The sequence below is a fragment of the Bubalus kerabau genome, chromosome 10 (assembly GCF_029407905.1).
Source record: "Bubalus kerabau isolate K-KA32 ecotype Philippines breed swamp buffalo chromosome 10, PCC_UOA_SB_1v2, whole genome shotgun sequence".
In the NCBI taxonomy this organism is placed as follows: Eukaryota; Metazoa; Chordata; class Mammalia; order Artiodactyla; family Bovidae; genus Bubalus; species Bubalus kerabau.
In genome coordinates this window covers 49,556,118-49,568,920 of record NC_073633.1, presented here as the reverse complement: position 1 = coordinate 49,568,920, position 12,803 = coordinate 49,556,118, and the positions used below count along the sequence as shown (strand labels likewise).

Here is a 12,803-nt window from a genome sequence, read left to right as displayed (position 1 = left end):
ATCAGGAAGCAATATCTGTTATTTACTAAGATGATAATGAAGTCTCAGTATATGCAAAAAGCTCTTATGAAGGTTCGTCAGTTGATGGCTCTTTTTACAATTTGTAAACTTGGAAGGTGCATTTTCAGTAATGTGAAGAATTTGCTATAACTTCCAATGAAATGTTACAAAAATGATTTCAGTTACTTCTGTAAGAAGTTATTCAATATTCTTTAAATATTACTTGTATGATTACACAGGTAATTTCAGCAGAAAAGAATTTCATGGTGTATAGTAAATTTGAAAATCTCAAATGACTGACTTGGTAAATGTAGTCAATAAATAAGGTTTCTTAGCAAATTACTACTTTTACTCATACAGTTTTCTAAAAGGAAATGGCTGTTAGTTGTTACTGTGCTCCTCCACAAATCCCCTATTGCTTATTCTGGTTATAGCTCTTATCACACTGTACTGTCCTTGTGTGCTCCCCTTCTTCTATCCTCCACCATGTATGGAGTTCTAGAACACACAGGTCATGTCCTACTCATTCTGTGTCTCTAATAAGTCCTCAGAACATAGCCATACAGGTGCACAGTAAGTATTTGTTGCATTTATGGGTAAAATCAAAAGCATTTCAAGTGAGGTACAGAGATTAATTTTAGGAGGAAGATTATAAGCTGAACATCTGTAGTTTTATTTATAATTTTTTAAAAAAATTACATCCTGGGACTTCCCTGGCAGTCCAGTGGTTAAGGATCTGTACTTCCACCTCAGGGGGCCCAGGTTTGATCCCTGGCCAGGGAACTAAGATCCCACATGTCTCGGCACAGCCAAAAAAAAAAAAAATCCTATAGTATAATGTTAGGAAGCAAGTTTATCATTATTTATACATTGCTATTAATAGTTTTGTTTTCAAGTGGAAAGACTGGGTTACTTGCTCAAGACCAGTGGTTGTCATTGATTCCTTCCCAGCACAAAATACTGAAATTGATTCAGACCACAGCCAAGCCATCTGTTTGCTATTAAACATTTACAGACATCCCCCCTAACCTTCCACCATCAAATTTTTGCATCTAGAAAGTAGAGTTATATTATCTGAAAACTGACAGCATAAATATGACTTAAAAAAAAAAAAAATCCCACCAATACCTTATAAACACACTTGGTACTCTGATATAAGCATGGAAAACTACATGACCTGAACTTTTACTTAAGGATTACATACATTAATGGTTTAACATCTGAACAAAGTGGCAACAATAACCTCAACTAATATAGTCAAGAAGGAAAAAAGTTGTACTTGCCCATAGATGGAATATACAGTCCATGGAATTCTCCAGGCCAGAATACTGGAGTAGGTAGTTGTTTCCTTCTCTAGCAGATTTTCCCAGCCCAGGAATTGAACCAGGGTCTCCTGCATTGAAGGCAGATTCTTTACCAACTGAGCTACCAGGGAAGCTCTTAGCTGAGGAGACACCATTAGAGAAAAAAAAGATTTCAAGAAAAGGAAGAAATTAAAGTGTCCAGAATGAATGGATTTTCAAGACAAACTCCCATTTTATTCTGGAATAATAATCTAAGGAAATTCTTCAAAGTCCCACCATTTACAACACTCATTGGATGGGAAAATAAAAACACCTTTCTACCACTAAATTTCTAGTGTGATAACTGTTTGCTTATCTTGAGGGCACCTGATACACAGTGAGCGCTCACTAAAAAAATCTTTGTTAAATGAATGAATGGATTTTACAAGAATTACTCACTATTTATATTATAATATATGTAAATGATGAGGTTTATGAAATAGCAGCACACTCTAACCAACTGAGTTGGCAGCCAGGATTAGGTTTAGTATTAACAAGAGATGAAAGTGCCAATTCTGGTAAAGTAAAGTAAATGTTGCTCAGTCGTGTCCAACTCTTTGTGACCCCATGGACTGTATGTAGCCTACCAGGTTCCTCCGTCCATGGGATTTTCCAGGCAAGAATATTGGAGCGGGTTACCATTTCCTTCTCCAGGAGATCTTACCAACCCAGGGATCGAACCCAGGTCTCCTGCGTTGTAGGCAGATGCTTTACCATCTGAGCCACCAGGAAAGTCAGCCGATTCTGGTACGGATGGTGAAACGAGGTGTACCGAATTATGAGTGAATGCTTCTGTGTAGATGTTGTGTGGAATGATACGTGTGCCCATGTGGCATCAAATCATGTCTTTTTACCACTTTGACTACAACTCCTCCACTCCAAGGGAAGCTGCTTCATGACATATGGGATTAGTTTCTCCCACTTCGTTTCTGGATAGCTGTTAACAATACACACTGTAGGGCTGCTGGAGGAGAAAAGCCATCCTCCACCCATCCTAGATTTGGGCACAGAGTTCCTGGGGCTGCCTACTTCTTCTCCTCATGGTCAGTCAATGGAGAAAATATCGTGAACATGGGCTCTAGTGGGGCCCAGGAGAAATGTTCTCTGCTTGCAGCCTATTCTCTTTGGACCCTCGGTAACCAGAGGCCAGCAATCTCTTTAGCCTCATAGGTGCCGCAGAAGTCCACACAGGTGCCCTTGGCAGGTTTCAGGAATAAAGAGAAGAGCGAAAAACAAAGGGGGAAGATTAAGAGAGAAGGGTTTATTTTTCTCATAAGAGCCATTTTTTAAAATAAGACTTCTGAAAACAGAACTCAACTGAGAGCCAAATAAATAAAAGGCAATGTAACTTATTTTTAAGAGGAAAAAAAATATGAAAACTTGACTGTAAAAAAAAGGGGAAAATATCACCACCACCAGATGAAGAGGAAGAAAAGACCAAGAAGCAACTGTGTTGCTTGTAAGACTCCCAGAGGTAAATTCTAATTCACTGAACAGGATCCTTTGGGCAGGGGAGGGTGGGTGAGGGGTGAGGTGGGGGGAGCGCAAAATAAACTTTTAGTTTAAAAAACGTGGGCATGTCACTGGAATTGGTTATTTAAAAGCATTTACTTTTTATCTCAAATTGGGTATAATTTATACATTCAAATACACAAGTATTTATTGGAAGCTTACTAGGTGCCAGCCAGTTCTTATGATAGTAGGGGAATCAAAATATAAAAGCAAACAAATAAGTATTTGGTATGTCAAGTAGCTTTGTCTTGTGGAGAAAAATAACAAAGGGGAAGAGAGTGGCAGGAATGCATACAATATCTTGAGTAGGATGGTCAGGAAGGCTGCTGATTAGTCCCTGATTTCCACATTTTACCCATTCCTTTCAATTCATTCTCTGCCCTCTTTGTTGTGTTCTGTGCCCAGTGGTATCTCTGAGATAGCCCCAATTATTCTTGGCTCCTGCTATTCACAACTGGTGTGGTCTCATCCCACAGGTGGATCTATGGGACCAAGATGACAATGTGTGATTTCCCAGGCTGGTCATAAAAGGCTCTTAGCTTCCACCGTGGGCTCTTGGATCACTCACTCTGGGGGAAGCCAGGTACCATGTCAGGTACCATGTTATGAAGGCACTCAAAGAGCCACGAGGAGGCCCATGTTGGGGCAAGATTTTAGGCCTGCCAAAAATGAGCAACAGTTTGCCAGTCACGTTAAATGAGCCACCTTGGAAACAAATCTTCCACTCCAGTGTGCTGTGTGTATGTGTATGCTAAGTCACTTCAGTTGTGTCCTACTCTTGGTGACCCTGTGGACCTAGCCCACCAGGCTCCTCTGTCCACGGGAAGCCCCCTTCCATTCCAGACAAGCCTTCAAAAAACTGACATCTTGACTGCAACCTCCTATGAGACCTGGGGCTGGAAGCACCAAGATAAGCTGCTTCCAAATTCCTGACCCACAGAAACTGGAAGGGATTAGTAAACGTTTATTGTTTCAAGCCTCTGTGCTTTGGGGTAATTTGTGATGCAACAATAGAAAAGTTGTACAGTACCCAACAGCCTTGGACGCTGGCTTCCAGCTGTGTTTGGCCAATGCACAGAAGGTGAGGTGAGTGCATTCTGCTCGGCTTCTAGTTTCCTCCCACAGTCACCAGAGCTCCCTCTGGGCAGCCCCAAGGGCCTCCAGAACTGCAGCTCTCTTAGCGCTTCTGCAACACTCTTCCTTCCCTTTGCCCCTTCAAGCCCAGTCATGAAATCAAATCTTGCTGTTGGGTTCCTTAACCATGTACATACCTCTGTACTGAGTCCCTTCATCCCCATAAGAATTGTGTGCTTTCTATTTCCTACCAAGACTTGGGCTGATACAAAGGTCTCCTTGTAGGAGCCAACATTTGGAGACTTGCAGAAGGCAATGGCAACCCACTCCAGTAGTCTTGCCTGGAAAATCCCATGGACGGAGGAGCCTGGTAGGCTGCAGTCCATGGGGTCGCGAAAAGTCGGACACGACTGAGCGACTTCACTTTCACTTTCATGCATTGGAGAAGGCAATGGCAACCCACTCCAGTGTTCTTGCCTGGAGAACCCCAGGGATGGCAGAGCCTCGTGGACTGCCATCTATGGGGTCGCACAGAGTCGGACATGACTGAAGCGACTTAGCAGCAGCAGCAGCAGGGAGTGAGTGAGGGCTGGAGGCCTCCTAAAGTGGGGGGAAGAATGTTCCAGCAAATGCAGAGCCCCTAGGATGAGGGAATGTTCCATGTATTCAAAGAACAGCAAGGAGGTCAGCCTCAGTGGAAGAGAATTCACAAACAGGAAAGTGAAGGGGAGAGGCAGTCAGGGGCCAGGTCAGGCAGCATTCTGTGGGTTATGGTTGTGTTCTGAGTGTTAGGTACAGCTATGGGTGAATGGGGAGTGGTTTGAATAGGGGCATGGCATGATTTGACTTGCATTATGAGACCAAGATGTAGGTAGACATAACAGAAACTCAGGCAATAGTAAGGAGGGTCTTTTAGAATTTACAAAGATGAGGAGGCTTGGGTATGATGAATAAAGGTGGTGAGATGACTGAATTCAGGACATATTTTGAAACTAGACCTGTAAAAATTTGCTGCTATATTGAATGTGGGAGAAGTAAAAGTAGGGAAGACTCTGAAGTGAATGATGAAGCCTGGAGCTATTTATTGAGACGAAAACAGGGGAATGTGTGTTGGGGGGTGGGGGTGGGGAGAGAAGCAATTTGGAGGAAGGAGGGGTGGAAATCAAGAGTTTGTTCATTTCTTGTCAAAAGAGGAAAAGAAGAGCACTCTGCTGTTTAAAAAAAGGAAGATGAGAGGTCCTTCCCTCACTTTGCAAAGGAAAGGATCTACATACATAGCGTAGCATTTCTATCTCCTAGCCTATTAGGAGAGTGCCCTTAGAAGACTTTGAAAATCAAATAGTGCATTCTCAACTTCAGTTATAAATGTGATTGTTTCATAGGTCACTTCTGGTTCCCCAAAGAGGAGACTAGATAAATCCAAGAACCAAGTCTGTTCCTGGAGACCAGGGCCTCTGTTGTCTATTATAAAACATCATCTGACTATCCATTAAGGATTCTAATCATGCTTGTAAAAGATCATCTTATTGGTTCATCTCAGATGACTTTTTTAAAAAATTTGAAATATGACGACCTTCAATTCCAGAAGCAGATGCGGGAGGAAACAACTTAACAGACACTTCCGTTTTTCTTGGGACAGCACCCTCTGCCCCACTTCCGCAGTTTGGGGCTCCTTTTACCATAAAAGCAGAGCTGTGCTTCCCCACCCACACTGAGACCCTAAGTCTCCTATACAGCAGTGGTTACCTGCTTTTTTTTTTTTTTTTTTTCTTTTGCAGACTGAAGCTTTAGAGTAAAAGAAGCTTGGGCAATTCAGTGTGGAGCTGGTGTTCAAAGCCCTCCGTCTACAGACTTGCTCAGAGACCAAGTCAGCACCCTGAGCTCTGAGCGCAGAAGGCAACGCCCTTGGCCTCCTTGTGATGTTTGCCTCACCCACACCCTCCTCTACAGGATGTTTTGTGATGCCAGGACACAGCTGTCTTGATGCCAGCAGGCATTTGTTGTTGTTGTTGTTGTGTTCATAATGACCTCTGTCTAAAAATTCTGTAGGCTTCCAGGAAGGGACACAGCGACTGTGATAAAATGGACTTCTCCTCCCTGCCCCCTCTGGTTACCATGGCAACTGTGAGTGACTGATTTCCTCGTTGCCATGTAAATGCCGTGGGATCCCAGCCACTGCACCACACAAAGACGTAAGAATAGTGAGAAAACAAAAATCATATCTAAAAAGACAAAGGATTTCATCTCAAGCCTTTCTCTCACACAAAGCAGAGGAAAGGAATCAATTGTAATAAGAAATGGTACTCTTCCTGTGGTAGGAGCATAATTCTCCCTCATTGGAGGCAAAACTAGGGAAAAAAAAGGGGAAATCCCTCATTTGTTGCCTAAGGAGTTGGCATGGTGACAGGAAGACAGATGCCATTCTCAGGTGGCTAGAACCCTTCAATAATGAGCCAGAGGCCCCCTGTAAGGAAATCTGAAATATTTAACTGGGGTGGAAGAATTAAGTTAGACTGAAAACAAAACAGAAAAAAGAGGTTTCATGGACACTTTTTAGAGTTACTCTTATTTGTATAGTTTCAGAATTTTAGAATTAAGATCCCAAATGCTCTAACTTGTAACACTTGTTGGATTTTTATTTCTATCCAGTAACTTTGGAGGAATAACAAAATGCAGTTATTTTTTCTTTTTTTAAAAATTTGTAAACACCCTGATAAAACCACATTCAAAAATTGATTAATGCATATTTTGATGGTTTTCATAGCGTGGGTGTTACCTATCTTTAGTAATATCTACAAAGAGTTTCCCTCATAGCTCAGTCGATAAAGAATCTGCCTGCAATGCAGGAGACCAGGGTTCAATCCCTGGGTTGGGAAGATCCCCTGGAGAAGGAAATGGCAACCCACTCCACTATTCTTGCCTGGAAAATCTCATGGACAGAGGAGCCTGGCGGGCTACAGTCTGTGAAGTCACAAGGGTCGGACACGACTTAGCAACTGAACCCAACCACAAAGAGCACAAATATAAAAAGCATGTGAAATATATTTCCTACTACTCTATGTATACAAAACTAAATTTGTTGATCATTTACTTTCTTGACTTTTCATATCTTAGATTCAAATGGTGTAAAATTAATCTATTATTCTTTAGGAATTTTGTTCTGCTTTTGACAAATTTTAAAACAAATAAAGCTTTTAAAAACCTAATCAGGCAGAATTTTCATAGATTTGCTGAGAAACACACACACACAGAAGTACTTATATTACTTTTAGTTTTAGTATTAATTTGCTTTACTATTAGTTTAGACTAATATGCTTTTACTGACATGCTTTACTATTAGTTACTATTAGCTGAATCATGAAATCATTTTTTTTTCTATTTTTAGCCATAAAAAAACATGAAATCATTTCTTAATGCCTGTCTTATGGAAGGTTGGAGCTGCAATGAGCTGAAGCATGCCAAGTTTTACAAATGCCAGAGAAGTGACGCTGAGGGGTGCTCCAGGGTACAAGGTGGATAGATCTCGGTCCGGTAACTGCCATTTCTTAATACTCTTTCTGGCATTCCACTCTGCCTCATCACAAAAGCCAAACTGGGTCAATAGGTGTCACACAGGACAAAAAGTTGGGACAGAAAATTCAGAGCACACATAATTTTACAAAATCTTAGGTTCAATAATGTTACATAGGTTCATTTGATGCAGAACTTCTCAGAGCTTTTGATATGCCAATATTGATGGTGACTGGAGAAAATAAATAGAATACAGGATAGAACAGGAAGAGGTCCTGGAGAATATGATATTTCTCAAATGTATTTGGCCACTGAGCCATGTCTTCACAGAACATCTGAGTTCTTCAGCAGTTCTTTGAGAAATGCTGGGCCTAATTTCTCTAACTGTAATTTAAAGACATATGGCTTTTTAGGATTTAAAATGACAAGATTTAAAGAAGTGACTGGCTCCATATGATTATCTAATTTAGCCTGTAGCCAGATTCCTAAGATAGCAAGAGAAAGAAAAAAAGAAATTTTAAAAAAAGGATCTACAGTAAATCAGGTGACTTTCAGAATATTTACTTTAAACCTAAGGACAAGAGCACATCTTTTTCTTTTCAAGATTTTATTATAGTTTCCATAGGTCTAACAGGCAACATTCTCTACAAATAAACTCCACAAGAGCTCCCAATTGTTTCAGCCAAATTTGTGTCAAGAGGCAAAGAGGAACAGACATCAGAGGGATGTGAGTGATACCTCTGGGGATGGGGAGTGGAGGGGAGTGGAGGGGAGTGGTGTCAGCTGGAAGTTGCTGTTGATTCACCTGGGAAGGAACCACCAATGCTGTGGACACTTGAGGGCTTCCATCAGACCACACTGATTGTTTAGACAATGACCCCCCACCTACCAGCTGTGAGAAACAACAGAGTTGTCAGCAACCTCGCCACTGCTGAAGTCAATGAGAAAAGGAAATCTTCTCTACTGCCCCTTACTCTAATACTTTATGCATAAAGGGGCTACGTCAGAGAGCAGATGCGCCCCCTGACCTGGTCCTGCTTGCTCTAGGGAGATGCGAAGTGACTGAAGGATTATGGGACAGAATGAAGTACCATTAAGGGAGCTTGCTGCCCAGAGGAAAGGAGAGTCAACTGCAACAAAGCTGGTAGAAGCCACTTGAAAGATAAAACAGATCCATGTTTGTACTTCACCAGCTTGAGTGTCTTTAGACTGGCTGAGTAGCTGAACAGCCATGTAAACCCTACTAGACACTGATAGGGGAAATTGAGAAGAGAAAGCATAGGGAGGAGATGAATTTATTTTGCCTGGGCTTCCAGGCGCGTCTTTAGAACAGAAATAGCAACTGAGACAGTGGCTGAGGGCTGAGTAGGAGAAAGGGGACTCTTCAGGCTGAGGTATCTGCCTGTTCAGAAGTGTGATGTGGGACAGAGCCATGAGGGGTTGGTATAGCGTGAACAAATGGCCAGGCTGTGTTGGTGGAGCCCACCATGGGTTGAAGAAGTGGGCTGGGGGCGGTTGGGGGCTGATATGATCAGGTTAGCATTTTGGAAAAACCATTCTGTGACAATGTGGGGTTGGCTTTGAAAGGGAGTAGGGTGGAAGGCAAGAGCAGAGTAGACACAGAAAATGTTCGAGAGGTTTCCACAGCACTCAGTGGTCAAGTGTCTGGTGACGTCTGGGAGGAGGTGAAAGGCAGAGAGGGGAAGAAAGAAGAGGCAAGGAGTACTCTCAGGAGGAAACACCCAGAGTAGATGGGTGCGCCTTCATCTATCCACTCAACAATTATTTGTTTGCATTACTATAAAAGCAATGTCTCTCTCTTTGTCCTAAAGGCCTTTCCTATGATTTATAGTAAGAATGGTGTTGATTAGCCGCACTTGATATAGTTCAGCTAATTCTAACTTAACTGGGTTGTTGATCTCTTCTGCTTTATAAGAACATGGATGGGGCTTTTACTGGAACATCTCAGTTTGCTACTTCAGTGGCACCAAGATTAGTAGCAGAGATCTCAGGAGGAAGAGGAATTTATTTTTCCTGACTTCAATTCTGGCAAATACCTGTGCTCTGTGAAAAATGGTCACACATGGGCCATCCCTCTGGCAATACAGGCCAAACTGACATCTTGTTAAAGTAATTTGGACCTTGAACAGGTCCACGACTCTTCTGGTGGTGGGAACTCAGGAAGAACCTCTCCTGTACTGGGATGGTGAGGGGCCAGCTTCTCCGCATTTTGTTTAGGTGCTCAGAGCCCCAGAGCTGCTGCCTGAGACATCCTGCCTGCCCATCACAGGGTCAGTTACTGACTTTGACAATTCTAGAGGATGCAGAGAGAAGAGATAATTAACTGCTCTGCTGAAGACCCGGGAAAGATGTTTGCTCTCTCATCATCTTGATAAAAATAACACATATTAACATCAGATTTTTAGAAAACTTATTTGAAGACATCAACTTCAGACTAAAAGATTGTAATTGTACTTTCTTTTCATGAGTCCCTGTGTCTAGACTAGATATTATCAAGACAATTGTCTCATATCTGAACAAGCTTTTAGTGTCCTGGCTCTGAAAAGGAGAGTTCTTTTTTTAAAGACTTCATTACCGTTTAGGTCAGGAGAGGGCAAATAAGCATGACATCATAGGTTAGACAAAAAAGGAGGTCTTGCAGACAATGGGAAAATAACATGCAGTGTAATAAAAACTTCCTGAGGCAGAATGTTCAGAAATCAGTATGTTTCCCTCGATGGGACTTTCTGGGCACTGCATGTGAAGTTAATTCGTATTCAACACCATTCTTAAATGTATTTGTCTCTGTTTCATGTACTAGACATGATCTACTCTTTTTTCATGACAGAATTTACATTATCTGGGGGCTGTCATTGAGATCACCACTGATCCTGTATGGCCCTAAAGAAGGGCATTCCACCAAATCTGTCCCCAGACCTGCATGCTGGAAGGCATGTCTGTTTTTCACAATGATCTCCTAATTCCTACAGAATGACTTTCTCCTTTGCCTCTCTCTTCTGCCTACTCTTTTTCTTCCATGGGCCTTCATGTTTTGTTCCTCATTTTATGTTTGTGTTTACATTTACTTCCCATTCTGAAAGGAAGACACTTTGGGAGCCTAATAAATTTGGGTCTTTCCTTAATTGGAAAGTTGCAGGTAAGGAGCAGGAGTGGATGATCCTAGTCATCTGCCTTAAAATATACCCCCCGCCACCCTATCCCATCCTCCAAGACGCTTTTCTTTAAGTACTTCAGTTTAAGTGTTTGTAGAGGAGCGCAGAGCCTGGGCAAGACAAGTGGGTTGATATGCCTGAGTCAGCCTATCTCAAACCAATGGTGGGTGATGCTCCAGAGCTGTGGGGAAGGAAGAGGGAGCCAGGATGGATCACGTGAAAACTCCTCTTATTTACCTAGATAGCCATGGACCTCTAAAATATTATACATAAAGAGAGCCGGGAGATATGGAGGTCTGAATATAAAAGTAATGTTCCTCCTTCTGAAGATAAAAGAAAGGATGTAAGAAGTTAGGTTTGGAGAGAATAAAATATCTGAATGCTTTGTCTTCATTTTGTATTTTCTGGTGCTTTATATCTTATCTGCTGTATTAGTTCAGTGTTCCTTTCTGCTTCCCATGGTAATTACTGAATCTCACCCTCAGCTCTTTCCCTCATCCATTAATAAACATCAGGTTAGCCTGAAGCTTTTTCTTGTCTCTTTGGCTCCTCCCTCAGAAAGAGCATTAAAGAAGCTGAGTCTTGCTAGTAATTCCAGGACAGAAAGCCTAACCCTACAGAATTGCCCTTCTGTTCATTTGCGTTCCTCTACTTAGGTGAAGACCCTGCAGACCATCAGAGTTCCTAGCTCTTTTTAGCATGGAATTTATCATTATCTGTTTATATACAGTAGTGGGGTGGACATTTAGGCTATCTTTAAACTAGGCATATAATAAAGAGTTGTAACTCAGAGCATGGGTTACTTGCTCTGTAACCCATGGGTTACAGAGGAAAATGGGTCTCTTTGGACATAGCAGAAATAAATGGGATGCCCTAAAGGGAATGGGAAAGAAAATCTATTTCCAGAACATTCACATTCTATTAATGAGCACTTCAGGGCATGTACTCAATAATTTTGCGTTTGTTACAGCCCTAGTTGTGTTCTCAGAACCCACTTGGGCAACATCCCATATGCTTTCCTTCTCTCCCATGAAAAGGATGCGCCTAGAAAATTAAAGTGGCTTTAATGACCTCAGTGTTGAGCAGCATGCGTTTCTCCTTAAGCACCACTCAGGGACACAGGCATCCACACAGCACACAAGCACAAGGCCTTTTGCACGAAGCAGGGAAGGCTTTCTTCTGACTTGCTACCCTCTGGAGGGAGTCACATTAGCACCAAGCCAGCCTTTCATCTGCCATCATTCCCCAGCACTTGACTCTTGTCTTCCAGCTGGTTGACAAGCTCTGTCGTTAGTCACAGGGAAGGCCTGGCTTCCACATGGCTGTGACCTCAGCAGGGAGCCCAGGGCAGACAGAAGCCAGGCAAGCCCTGGGATGGAGACCAGAACATGGCTGGCAGTCCCACACCGTTGTGCAAAGTCTACATGCTGAGGCCAGGCACACTCTGGAGGATTTTCTATACATAGAAAAATAGGTATTTGCATCCTTCTAGCTAACAGAAAGACAAGAATCCTCTGAGGTAATTCATGCTTTCCTTTCTCCTGTCAGCCCTTAAAACACCTTCCTTCTGCCTTCTCCAGAAGCCTCAGTGCAGTGTGTTATTTATTTAATGCACTTTCCAAACAAAGTCAGCATTCTACAAATTTTTGTAACTGACAAGTTTTTTGTCTCTTCCAATAATTTTCCCGAGAGCCAGACTATGTTTCTAACTCAATTGGTTCTGCACGATGAGGGGGTCTTAAAGGCATTCTGACACACGTTGAGAGGGTCTCAAGCCAGCTACTTTAAGCCTTGAAAGCATTATATCCCATGCTAACCACACAGCCACCAATATCATTATAACAAGAGGGAAACAATTATGGGGGGAGTGGTGGCAGTACTCATGTTATGATCATTTCATTCATCATCCCAGCAGGTGGCACACGGGAAGCATACTATGACGAACTGGCTTCAGTGACAGGTGAGTGATGCTCTGCAGAATGCATGCTCCTGGGAGTTTTTCTAAAAATCAATACTGCCATTCTTTATGCCCCTCAAATCTCACAGACCTCATCCCCTCTGCCTGAAATTACACAAATAATGGTTTTCACTTTTTTTCATTTAAGGCTCCCTGACTATTGTTAAAAATTCCTTAGGGAGGTAGCCATTAGGCTTCTTCAGCCATCTCCACCTTAGTGAAAAGGAGTAACGG

At 42.2% G+C, this 12,803-nt stretch overlaps 1 protein-coding gene and 2 long non-coding RNA genes across 5 annotated transcripts in view; 2 read left to right on the top strand and 1 right to left on the bottom strand.

Moving 5' to 3' along the window:
* The window catches only part of GNG2 (G protein subunit gamma 2), a 155,940-nt gene that overhangs the window by 133,694 nt on the left and 9,443 nt on the right, over positions 1–12,803 (bottom strand). The gene's annotated exons all lie outside the window — the stretch shown is intronic.
* Positions 2,363–7,124, top strand: LOC129621326 (uncharacterized). The gene is made up of 2 exons (XR_008699221.1): positions 2,363–2,817; positions 5,708–7,124. It is a non-coding gene; the product is annotated as an uncharacterized LOC129621326 (long non-coding RNA).
* Positions 10,945–12,803, top strand: part of LOC129621327 (uncharacterized) — a 51,456-nt gene continuing 49,597 nt past the window's right edge. For both annotated transcript variants that reach the window (XR_008699223.1, XR_008699222.1), the window contains exon 1: positions 10,945–12,572. This is a non-coding gene — a long non-coding RNA (uncharacterized LOC129621327). The remainder of the gene's footprint in view (positions 12,573–12,803) is intronic.